At 49.8% G+C, this 12,590-nt stretch overlaps 1 protein-coding gene across 10 annotated transcripts in view; it reads left to right on the forward strand.

The window, feature by feature from the left end:
- Nucleotides 1–12,590, forward strand: part of DLGAP4 (DLG associated protein 4) — a 171,977-nt gene that overhangs the window by 113,060 nt on the left and 46,327 nt on the right. Inside the window, exon 1 of one of the 10 annotated variants that reach the window (XM_033186315.1) lies at nucleotides 555–655. The exons of 7 other annotated variants lie outside the window; for them this stretch is intronic. The gene's annotated coding sequence lies outside the window, so the exon portion shown is untranslated. Of the gene's footprint in view, nucleotides 1–554; nucleotides 656–12,590 lie in introns of those variants that run through there. 2 more of the 10 variants (XM_033186319.1, XM_033186318.1) reach the window with 2 other exon arrangements.

The raw sequence follows: 12,590 nt of genomic DNA on the forward strand, positions 1-12,590 counted from the left end.
GACTTGCCCAAGGTCATATAGCACTTCACTGATAAAACTGAGCTGAAACCCAGCTACCCTCCACAAGTTACAGCTATTTAAGATTTCTTGTTGGTCAGTCTTTCGAAGGACAGTAGACTTGAAATAGATGTTTGCTTTTCCATCTTACTGGATTTGAAACATTTCTCAAGAAGCTCCGGTGTTGATCGGCCTGTGAGGGAGGATAGAGGGTAAAGGTTTGGGTAGGGGATAAGGACAATACTGTGTCATAGGACTAGAGTCCTAAATGACTTCCATGGTGATCATCTTGTCCAGGGACAGCAAATATCTTGCACTTGGCAATTACCCCTCATACTGGACCCATGGCAGACAGCATCAACCATAGCACTCCCATTGACCCCCGGATACAGCATGAGGAACCTTCTCAACACAGGCAAAACCAATCAACCGGAAGTAGCATGCCCAGTGGAACCTGTGCCCTCCCCAGTCTAGTGCAGTCCCCCGCTTTTACAGATGGGTGGAGTCCTGGGAGGGGGAAGGACTACCAAGGGCAAGTGATGTCACAGGTCTCTTTGTGAGAGCAGAAAGGAGTCTGGCAGGACAGTTTGAAGCCTTCGGAAGTATGTTTGCAAAAACATTGGGGCAGAGCAGCTCCCAGGGGGTAGGTGTTATCAAGGTAAAGTCTGTTTTCTCCAGATGTTTCTTGGGATGCTGGCTTGGCTTCAGGGTGTTTTGTGAGAGTGTACCATAGTCAGATTCCACCAACCAGAGCGGGAGGACAAACTTGTCTTTCTACAGCAGCTTCTAAGCTTTGTAGGAATGTATGTGTCAGTCTTGCCGAAGCAAGCTTGTATTAATTTACTACTCTGAGACTGGATTCTGTGAAGGTTCCATTCTGGAGGTTGAAACCTGTAGGGTTTGCACTCAGCAGATAGAACATGACTCACTGTGTGATCCCGAGCAAATCCTTCAACCTCTCTGAGCCTCCTTTTTCCTTAGTAGCACAGGGGTGATGATGAAAACATCTCCTTGAGGGGATCAGATATAAGATGCAGAGGTTAGGACCTCAGATGGTGACTGGGCTACTGCAATAACCACCAATTCCTGAGCAGGTGAAAAACATCTGGCAACTATGATTATTAGCCACTAATATTCAGCCACTCCTCAGTGTGGCTGACCCCATGCCATTGTTGGGGCAGAGTTCTATGGACAGGATGGGGTGGTTGGTGACCTTCTGATTGGTAGGTGTTCTTTCAAAGAGATCTTCCCAGATGTTACCATGTTGTGCTTTCAGAGGTAGTTGAGAGGAAAATTGAATGGGGAGGGCTGTGTGGGCATGAGGGGGAACATATAGTCAAGACTTGTTCCAGCATCGCTGTCATCTGCTTGCTAAGTTGTTTCTTACTCTTCTCTACTTAGAGTCTTCAAAGTCTTCTAGGATGAGGGCTCTGCCAGCGTGTGTCATTTTTTCGGGTGAAATCAGAGGGTGGGGTTCTGCCTCCTAAGTGTCAGCAGACATTCACCTGGGTACCTCTTTTGGGCCAGGAATGGAGGTCACAGGGATGCAACCCTGCCTTCAGGAGGCTCAGGGTCTAAAGGGGGAAGCAGAAGAGTAAAGAGGTTTGTAAAAACAATGTGGTGGGCAAGGGCCTGTGGTGTGCCTGAATGTGGGATTTTGTTCAGTGAGGGAGCCAGGGCAGGGGCCTGGAAAGACTGTCAGGGAAGGCTTTTTGGCAGGAGTGATGCTGGAACTGAGATTAAAGGAGGAGGCAGAATCAGTGAGGAAGAAGAGGGTGTTCAGGCAGCACAGAGGCCTGGAAGCTGAGCATGATGTGTTGGCATGAAGGCGGTGATAGAGAGTTAGAGGGGTGATTGACAAGGCAGAGAGGCTAGTGGTCTCTGCACTAAACTGTTAGAATGGTGCTACTACAGCATGGTGTGGAGGGGCTGGATGGTTGTGAGTGCTGGGCAGGGCAATGAACCTTCCCGAAATCAATCCTTGGAGAGGATGAGGCCCCTCATTTCTGCCCCAGGCCAGAAATCCTCAGCCTCTGGCGTGCAGAGTCCCCGGAGGGCCTGGGAATGGGTAACAGCTCCGTGGGCCCTTTGCTCAGGAGATGTGTAGGCTCCTCAGGCAATTGTAATGACAGTTCCTCACCTGCTAAGCCCTTTCCCACCTGTCTTAGGAAACTCACAGCAGTGCTAGGGCAGTGGACAGGGCAAGCCTCATTATTCTCATTTTATAGATGAGAGAAATTCAGACCCAGGAGCTTAAGTCATGCAGTGAATGAAGGCTGGTTCCAGGGATTCCTAACCTACTGGCAGTTTCTGTCATAGCGGGTATTTTGAAGGGGGCGGGGTAGCAAGTGTCAGCTGATCTCATATTCTGATGATGGATTTATCATCTCAGATGGGAGCTCTTGTGCAGCTAGACTTCCCAGATGAAGGTGTTTTACGTCCTGACTTTGCTGTCTAAAGCCCTGGTGTGTGTTCTCGCAAAATTTCCTGTGTGGCTAGGCTGTGGGAACATTCTCCTTTTGTATTTCGCTGTTTGTTGATAACAATTCTCCGGAGGTAGGGGGAAGAAAAGACCAGACACGGTGGCTCACGCCTGTAATCCCAGCACTTGGAAAACCAAGATGGGATGATAGCCTGAGCCCAGGAGTTGGAGATCAGTCTGGGCAACATAGCAAGACCCTGTCTCTACAAAAAATAAAAATTAAAAAAATTAGTCAGGGGCGGTGGTATATACCTGTAGTCCTAGCTACTTGGGAGGCTGATGTGGGAGGATCACTTGAGCCCAGGAAGTTGAAGCTATAATGAACTATGATCACGCCCTGTACTCCAGCCTGGGTGACAGAGTGAAACCCTGTCTCTAAACAAAAAGTTGACTGGGCACGGTAACTCACGCCTGTAATCCCAGCACTTCAGGAAGCCTTCCTAGGTGGGAAAAGTGCTTAAGCCCAGGAGTCCAAGTCCAGCCTGGGCAACATAGTGAGACCTCATCTCTACAAAAACTAAAACAAATTAGCCAGGCATGGTGGTGCACACCTGTGGTTCCAGTTACCTGGGAGGCTGAGGTGAGAGGATTGCTTGAGTCTGGGCTATCAAGGCTGCAGTGAGCCGTGATCACGCCACTGCACTCCGGCCTGGATGACAGAGTGAGACCCTGTCTCAAAAAAAAAAAGTTGAACTATGAATGTCACGCACACAAAGATGATGTCTGATAGCACATCCAGAACTGGATGTAAAGTAGGAGGGCAAAGAGCATCTCAGGCCCAGTAGGAATCTTAAAGTTCACACCCATGGGGACTTCAGTTTCCTCCCTGGCATCCATCCTACCTGCGTCTAGCCTGGCTGGCCGTTTTCTAGGCCCTTCCTCTGTCTTTGGCCAGCTCTGCTTCTTAGAAAACTCCTCTATATAATTAGGAAAAATCTACTTCCCATTAACAGTCCCCATCTTCTTTTTTCCCTCTGATTGTAGTGTGACCCTCTGGGGCCACATGTGTATTTGACAGTCTTTTAGGATTTGAGGACAGTCGTCATGCCCTTTTAAATTGTCTCTCTTCTCCAGGGTGACCAGCCTAGCCTCTCCAAGCCATCCCTCACTTTATGCTAAGCACAATTTTTGGTGCATATGTGTCACATGCCCAATTTGTGACAAGTCCGTCCCAGACACACTAATCACTTGTTGAGTCAGTCCTGGGCTTTCTCATGCAATTCCATGTGACTGCCACAGTGCTCAGTCAGTGGAGGAGGCTTTTCATTGTCGTATCTGCACATTCCTGTGGGTTTCTTGAGTCATTCTGGGTCCCTAGTGGCTGGCACTGTGCATGGCTTTCCCTCTGTAAATAAGCACTTGCTGGAATGGGATGGAGTTGAGACTTCTCCCTGTGTGGGTCACCTTCTGTCATCAGGCTCCAGTTTGACGATATCCCTTGCCTGGAATTACCTATGATACCCTCAGTATTATCCAGAGTTTGGTGGGGACTGCACCCTCTCTGATCCTGTGACTTTCCTGTAACAGTGCATCCTTAAACAGTGTCTGTGGTCTGCTGACATCACTAAGCCATTTTTCCACATATGCCGCTTTTCTTGTGTAATTGTGTTACTTGGGTTCCCAAACTCAGTGTCTTAATATAAGCTCTGAGGGGAAAAAAATCCCTCTCCTTTCTTGTGTCTCTGTCCCCAGGGCGTGTCTGGCACAGAGGCAGGCAACACTACCTCTGCTGACCTGAAGTGAACTCATGGTTTTCCCCATTCAGTCCTGCACTATTCATCTCATCCCGACTCTTGGCTGCCCAGGGATCTTGGCTCCTACTCCTGTCACCTGATATGCCACCTGCCACTCCAGGCCCAGTGAATGAGCTTGTTAACACTGCGTTTCTATTCTGGGATTCGCTTGGTCATTCAGAATGGTGAAAGAGGCCACAAATCGAGGTGTACAGGGCCTGGCAGTGTCTGGCTTTGCATGCTGGACACAGGGCCTATGACAGTTTGTGAAAGCCAGGCTTTTGTGACCTATCACCAGGGTTTGACATCAGCCCTCCAGAAGTGAGGGTAGTTTTTTTTGAGGCTCTTTCCGAGTAATACTTCCCAGGCTAGGCTCTGGGATCTTAGGGCTTTGGAAAGGTAGCAGCAAAGCTCTTATGATAGAGCCAGTATTTGAAAAGCCACATTTTGCATTCTCTACCCTCAGTCCTTCACCAGACCAAACAGAGGCTGCACATGTCAAGTTTTTGCACTGTGCTGGAGCCGAGGCAGCTCTGTAACTGGGCAGCTTCTCCTGCTCACTAGCACCTGCTTCTAGTGGGTTGGTTTTTTGTTTTTTTGTTTTTGTTTTTGTTTTTTGAGACAGGGTCTCACTCTGTTGTTCAGGCTGGAGTGCAGTGGCATGATCTTGGTTCACTGCAACCTCCTTCTCCCGGGTTCAAGTGATCCTCACACCTCAGCCTCCTGAGTAGCTGGGATTACTGGCATGAGACACCATGCCCGGCTAACTTTTGTATTTTTGATAGAGACGGGGTTTCACCATGTTGGCCAGGCTGGTCTCAAACTCCTGACCTCAAGTGATCCTCCCACCTCAGCCTCTGAAAGTGCTGAGATTACAGGCATGAGTCACCATGCCCGCCCAAGTTGGTTATAGCTTTGATAAACAAGATTGTGATTTAGTAACAGTAGCTTGGGTGCTACCATCTCTTTAAAGCTTGGACTCCTAGGGATGTTGGTAATAAGGTGTCCAGGGTGGGCTGGGGCAGGGGCCACTGCAGACTCTGCAGGTGGGTCTCTGAGGATAAATAAAATGATGTTTGTGGTAGATTCCAATACAGAATGGGTGAGGAGTAGATGTTTCCTAACAGGCTGCTTACTGGATATGTTTGCAGTGGTGGTAGAAATGGTTTTTCAGAAACTACATGCTATTTGGACATACTATTTGGAGGTCAGTGGTCGGGGCTAGAGGAGGTGGAGTTCAGCTATGGGAGGGTGCCTCCCTGAATGCCTGGAGCTGTGTTCTCCGGGCTGGGGGGAAACCAGGAACATTCCCACACTCAGAGCGCCAGGCAAGGGTCCGTGCTCTGCTGCCAGATCCTCAGCGAGTGCATTTGCCTTCCTGGTCCTTTTTCATGTGTACTGTGAGAGAGTGAATTAGTCTGGTAGGTCCCAGAATACCATGTGGGAATTCTATACAGAGAAAAAAGGGAAAATGGAGCTGCTCTGAGGGACCTGGGGTGGGGTGAGAGTCCAAAGAGCCTTCCCCAGGCCCCCTTGGGAATCCCTAGAACCAGACTCAGTCACACTGGAGAAGTCCTGAGTGACTGGGAACCCATGTTAGCAGTTCTGGTGTTCCTGGTGAGAAAGTCAGAGCATGTGGGGCCATGTGTCTGGGAGCAGGACCTGAAGGAGGACCATGGACAGCAGCAGTCACAGGCAGAGTGGGTGCCTTAGCCATGTGCTGGGGTTCTGCACCAGGGTCACCAGGCCCCTGTCCTCATGGTCAGCAAAGCCAGAGCTGCCACCCTCTAACCCAGTCAGGAAATAGTCAAACCCTGCCTGAGGACCCCAGGAATAAAGGGCCCATTTAGGCCCTGACTGGGGAACTGGCCTGGCCCGGATCTCAGCGAGGCTCTGGCAGGTGGCACCTAACTCCCAGCCCTGGAGGGCGTGGCTAAAAAGCAGCTAAATGCACTGGTTCTGGGCGGAAAGCCTGGGCTCAGATTCTGACTTTTCCACTTCCTGTCTGTGTAATCCTGGGCTACTCAGTTCTCTGAGCCTCAGGGGTTTTTTGTTGTTGTTGCTTATTTTTCTCCTTGAAATCAGAATGGTAAGCCTGGTGAAGAGTTGGTGAGCCTGTATAGTTAAAGTGCTTCATGCTAGGCCAGTTCACGTCAAGCCCTCTGTCAGTGGGAGATGTCTGGGAGCTTCTGAAGTCTCCCAGCCAGCAGACAGCTTCCCACCCACTGAGGACCTGCCACCCTGGACTGTAGGTGTGCCTAGAGGCATTGCTTAACCTCTTCCCTCACTCTTGTGGCCCCAACATGTCAGGAAAAAAGCCCCTCATACACTTGACCCCAGTTGGGGAGTGAGCAGCTCTCCTAAAGGAGCAGCTGGGGGTGGGGTGGAGGCATTGCCCTGGCAACTGAGCAGGTCCCTCTCAGGCCTCTGCTCCAGGCCCCTGAAGGAGGGTGGCTGTTTGCACTCTGGATATAGCTTTCCTGCCACCTGTGTCCTGGTGCCAAGAGCCTGAAACCAGACCTGGCCTTCTGGCCAAAAGGGACTTTCTCTGCTTTCACCCAGCTGGAACTGAGACACCGCTAGAAGTTCCTCCTGGCTTTCTCCACCTCAAGGTTCCCACCGGGCTAAGAGGAGGCTCTTATGGACAGGCTTCCTGGGGAGCAAGGGAGGGGGCTGGAGCCCTAGAAGGAGCAAGGAGGTCTGGGGCAGCTGCTGTAGCAGTCCATAGACTTGTGTGCCACAGGCCACTGCCGCTGCATGCGTACCTGCATTGTATTTCTTAAAATTATGAATTAACACCATTTGAAAATGCAGAGGAGTTTTTTTGCCAATTGATTTTTTTTTCCACTGACTTTCTCAGATGATTTTTCTGTTGATATATAATAGATACACATATTTTCAGGGTAGATGTGATATTGTAATATATCCATATAATGTGTAATGATCAAGTAAGAGTCATTAGGATATCCATCACCTTAAACATTTTTCTATATGCTGGGAACGTTCAAATTCTTTGGCTGGGCAAGGTGGCTCATGCCAGTAATCCCAGCACTTTTGGAGGCCAAGCCCAGAGGATTGCTTGAGCCCAGGAGTTTGAGACCAGCTTGGGCAACATAGTGAGTTCCCATCTCTACAAAAAAATTAAAAATGAACCAGGCATGGTGGTGCATGCCTGTGGCCCCAGCTACTTGGGAGACTGAGGTGGGAGAATCATTTGAGCCCAGAGGTCAAGGCTGCAGTGAGCCCTGACAGAGTGAGACCCCGTCTCAAAAAAAAAAAAAAAAAAAAAAAAAAAAAAAAAAACTCGGCTAATTTGAAATGTATATTTTAAAATCCAGATTTCTGGTACATTTGGCAGCTCTGACAGTGCTGGGCCCTGGTTTCCAACATGGCAGCTGTGAGCCAGAAAGAGTTGATGCCCTGTACACATTTGAACTGTGACCTCCATTCAGGGACAACCCACTTAGTTTACAGCTGTGGAAACTAAGGCCCAGAAGGGACTCAGGCCCTGTGCAGAGTACGCAGCCTACCATGGCGAGCATTGATTTTAGATCCTGGCAGCCTGACCTTGCAGAGCAGAGCTTTCTGCACTGCCAGTCATAAGAATAAAAAGCCTCTTCTCCCATCTATAAAGCATCAGTGATAATTACCACTCCTCTCAGAGCTGTGTCAGGATAAAGTAGCCCCTGGCCCGGGCCTCAGTAATGATACTTTTAAATCTGTACAAATCCTACATCTTGCCTGGAAAGTGTTGCTGGAAGCACCACATGCTTTCTCTGCCACCTTTCAGAAATGATTATTTTTCACACACTTTCCATTGCTCAGTGCTGAAGGTTTGTTGCAGTCTCATTCCCATAGCTTCATTGCCCAGCTGCAAGCAGATTTGCTCAAGGCTCTACCTCCCACCAGACTGTGCTGCTGTGTGTGGTGGCGCGTGATCTGATGGAAGTTCAAAGCCCTGGCCCTGGGCATTAGATCCAAACTAAAAGGCCAGGAATAAATCATTCTGCTTCCCTGTGCCTCTGTTTACCCAGTTGTCAAATAGGGGTTTGTTCATTCGTTCAGTAAGTATTTACTGAGCCCAACCATGTATTGAGCCTGCTACTGAGAAAGCACCATGATTATATGAGATACTCAAGTTCCCCACCATCAGGGACCTGTATCAGATACTCAGGTTCCCTATCTGGTAGAGGAGAGAGACCAAAGACATGTGAGCTAATAAATGACCAGTGCTTGAATGAAACAAGCAGAGTCCTTAATGAAAGAATAACAGCTTTAGATGGGTGGTCAGGGAGGCCCTCACTGAAGACATGCCACTTGAGCTGAACCTAAAATAATAATGAGAAGGAGCAGACATGCCAACATGAGGGTGAAGTTCGTTTCAGACAGGGCATGGCAGGTCCAAAGGCCCCACGTGGGAGCATACTTGGAGCGTTTGAGGAATAGCAAAAGGCTGGTGTGGCTGGAATGGAATGAGGGAGGGGTGGGTGGGCCAGTTCCTATTGTAGGCCGAGGCGAGCAATGTGGATTTTATTCTGCATGGAATGAGGAGCCTTTTTTTTTTTGAGATGGAGTTTCACTCTTGTTGCCCAGGCTGGAGTGCAGTGGCACAATCTCGGCTCACTGCAACCTCCACCTCCCAGGTTCAAGTGATTCACCTGTTTCAGCCCCCTGAGTAGCTGGGATTACAGGCATGTGCCACCACACCCAGCTAATTTTTTGTATTTTTAATAGAGACAGGGTTTCACCATGTTGGCCAGGCTGGTCTCAAACTCCTGACCTCAGGTGATCCACCTGCCTCAGCCTCCCGAAGTGCTGAGATTACAGGTGTGAGCCACCTCACCCGGCCTAGAATGGGGAGCCTTTGAAAAGCTTTAGAAAAGGGGAGAAGCAATCCAGTTTGAGCTATTAAAAACTGTCAGGGTTCCAAGAGTGACTGTGGGTAAGATGGGCCATAGAGAAAACAGGGAGGCAAAAGACCAGGCCTGTGGGGGCAAGGAGAAGCTGGTCTCTGTTAGCTGCGTTTTTGTGGCAGAGGAGTGAGGCTTTGCAGATGGAGGAGGGTGGAAGGAGGGGATAACTGAGTGCTCAGGGCCCCTCTCTGGGAGAGCAAGGCTAATGTGGAGGAGGAGAGGATTCAGATTCATTCTGGACATACTCAGCCTGAATGGCCTTGGCACTCCCTGGCAGAGCTGCCTAGTGCACTGGGACTCTCGAGATAGTAGGTGATACTCCCTCCTAACTGCTGTCAGTGTCTGTACTCTATAAAATCCTCTGCCCATGGGCCAGTCTGGAGGGACTTCATGAGAAATGGGATGCTATGGCAGGAAGAAGGTGCCTCTGTTCCCATTGCTGCTGAGAGCAGCCCCAGGAAGCTGACAGTCCTGAGAGGAGGCAGCCTTCCTTGGATCTCCTTGCCTCAATCCCTATCCTCCCTCCACCAGCTAAGATACCTAAGTTACGTTTCGCCAAACTGTGCCCCACTCAGCATCTGTCTTCCCATGCTTTGGGCTGTCCTGCCCTGCTCCTTTGCTCACAGAGGATCCCTTCACCAGAAAGCTCTGTATTTCCTTGCCGCTCAGTGACTCTGGCTATCCATCTAGACGCAGGCAACCTCAGTGTCTTCCAGAAAGGCCCCCAGATTGCCTCCCAGGAGGCAATCACTTTCTCCTTAATCCAGAAACCATGGTAACAAATTGGCATGGGCCCACCCCAAGATCCAAAAGTACCTCGTGCCTGTCAGCTCCTTGGCTCCTCCCCGGAGCACATTGAGTATCGCATCCTATTTTTAGGGGTAAAACAACTGCCAAGTAAAAGGCAGTTAGTGCAGCAGAGGGGCCATCAGGTAGTGGTCAGCCTTCAGGCACCCTGGTTTCAGGCTGCAGCCTGAGCACTGCCTAGCTGGGAGGTGAGTGCATGCAAATCTCCACCTCTCTGTAAAATGGAGCATTTACATTTGGGAAAATGGGAACCTCCCTCATACTGGTTTTGAGGATTCAGTCAGCTAAAGGATAGCTAAAGTAGATTCTCATTCACTGTAGGTCACAGAGTCATAGTGAATGCTAAACCATTGCTCTTCTGGGCAGTACAGGGTCACTGCAAGCCTATGGTCATAACATTTCTACCAACCAACCAGTCAGTCCATAACCTTGTGTTATGTATGTCTCTGTTGAAAGTTTTTTTGTCTTTTTTTTTGAGACAAGGTCTCTTATTGCCCAGGCTAGAGTGTGCAGTGGTGCAATCTTGGCTCACTGCACCCTCTGCCTCCCAGGTTCAAGTGATTCTCCCACCTCAGCCTCCCAAATAGCTACAGGCATCCACCACCACATCCAGCTAATTTTTGTATTTTCAATAGAGACAGGGTTTTGCTACATTGGCCAGGCTGGTCTCCTGACCTCAAGTGATCCGCCCGCCTCGGCCTCCCAAAGTGCTGGGATTACAGACGTGAGCCACCGCGCCCGGCCGAAAGATTCTTTACTTAATATACTGTTGATTCATTAACATTGAACTCATGACTAGCAGCACTATGACTCATGCATGGATGAAGCGTACCTAACACTTTTCTCCATAAGGGACATCACAGCCTTCTTGCACTGAGAACACTGGGCAGTGCTTCAGCACTATGTGGGGGCCATTCTAAACAGTGAAGTCACCAACAGAAAGCCCACAAATGGGAAAAGTATAGCACTAAATAGACCTGTGAAAGGATACTTGTTTACAGTATGAGAGCTGAAGTGAGAAGGTGGAGTGTCACCTTGTTCCACCTCAGCTGGGGATGTGTGCAGCGGGCACACGTCTGCGAACCCCTTAAGTGTTGGTTTTGCAAGTAAATTCAAGTGAGTAGGTAATTTTGCACATATAGAATTAGTAAGTAGGATCAGCTGTATATGAAGCGCTGCTCAGGCCTGGCCATGGTCAGCACTCAGTAAGCTCATCTGTTAGCATCAGAATCATTACCGATGGGAGTGCATCCTGGCTTCTGGACCAGGCTCCAAGGACAGAGCTAGCTCCTTGAGCTTTGTGGCTTTGTCTTCACCAGCCTGACACCTTTTTAACTTCTTGGCTTCTGTGGATGTTGGGGTCTGAGGTAGATGCGGATCCTGGAGGCCCTGAATGCTCCCACTGAAGGGTTGGTTTGTTCCAAGTCTACAAACCATTGAATGGCTTCAAACAGTGAAATGATTGGATTCCTCAAATGGCTGGGGTGGAAGGAGGGACCGGAGGTCGGAAGGCCAGAGGGCATCTGTGGTAGTCTCAGGGAAGCTGGCTGCAGATCAGGGGGAGAAGATAAGAATGGGAGGGGTCTGGCTGTGAGGGGCAGAGGAGGATCTCCAGAGGGACTTGGGAGGATGCTGCTGTGAGAGGGGCTGCCAGTCCCTCTTGCTGGAGTTTGAAAGTAAAGTTTGATGTTGCTAATTCTTTTTTTTTTTTTTTCTTTTTTGAGATGGAGTCTTGCTCTGTCACCCAGGCTGGAGTGCAGTGGCGCAATCCTAGCTCACTGCAACCTTCGCCTCCTGGGTTCAAGCAATTCTCTTGCCTCAGCCTCCCTAGTAGCTGGAATTACAGGTCTGCACCACCATGCCTGGCTGTTTTTTTGTATTTTTAGTAGAGATGGGGTTACCCCATGTTGGCCAGGCTGGTCTCGATTTCCTGACCTCAGATGATCCACCCACCTCGGCCTCCCCAAACGCTGGGATTATAGGCATGAGCCACTGTGCCCAGCCAGTGTTGCTAATTCTTAAGGCTCAGTGAGGGAGGTGGCTCTCAGACTGAAACAGTGGGAAAGGAGAGGGTCACATGGACAGTCAACAGAGAAGTGACTTTGAAAAGGTAATCTGTCCCTGATCCTGAGCTAGCTGCTTGGAATTCTCTTCCCAGTTGCTTCTGCCTTGGGCTGAAAAAACAGAGGAAAGGAGGGAGGGATTTGAGGCTGGGTGGGTGGGAGTCTTTGAGCTGTGTTTTTGTCGTAGCACACAGATGAGTTGCCCAATTTAGCTGTGTGGTTTGACAAGTTACTTGCTGGCTGGGAGAAGGAGTGGGATCTTAGCAGCCCTAAGCCCTCCCACTAATGAGCCTTTTCCCTAGCTTGGCAGTACCAGCAAAGGGAGTTAAGGAAGTCTGCCTGTCTCTGGGGTCAGCTTCATCCATTCATGGGGGCCTTGAGCCTGGCCCCACTGCCTTCGCTGCAAAGCCTGAGCCATGGCTTCCAGGTTGTCTGTGGCCCCATGGCATCTGTTCCTCTTGAGGAGTTCAGACCGCCTCTCCTTTGCCCCCTCATCACCTGGGAGCCAGCAGGCATGAGGCCTGTGTTAGGCCTCAGGACCAAGTTCAGCCTGACCTCCAAAGACACATGCAGGGGACTAGCTTCTTGGGGTTGC

Source organism: Trachypithecus francoisi, unplaced genomic scaffold (genome assembly GCF_009764315.1).
Source record: "Trachypithecus francoisi isolate TF-2019V2 unplaced genomic scaffold, Tfra_2.0 Lachesis_group21, whole genome shotgun sequence".
Taxonomy (NCBI): Eukaryota; Metazoa; Chordata; class Mammalia; order Primates; family Cercopithecidae; genus Trachypithecus; species Trachypithecus francoisi.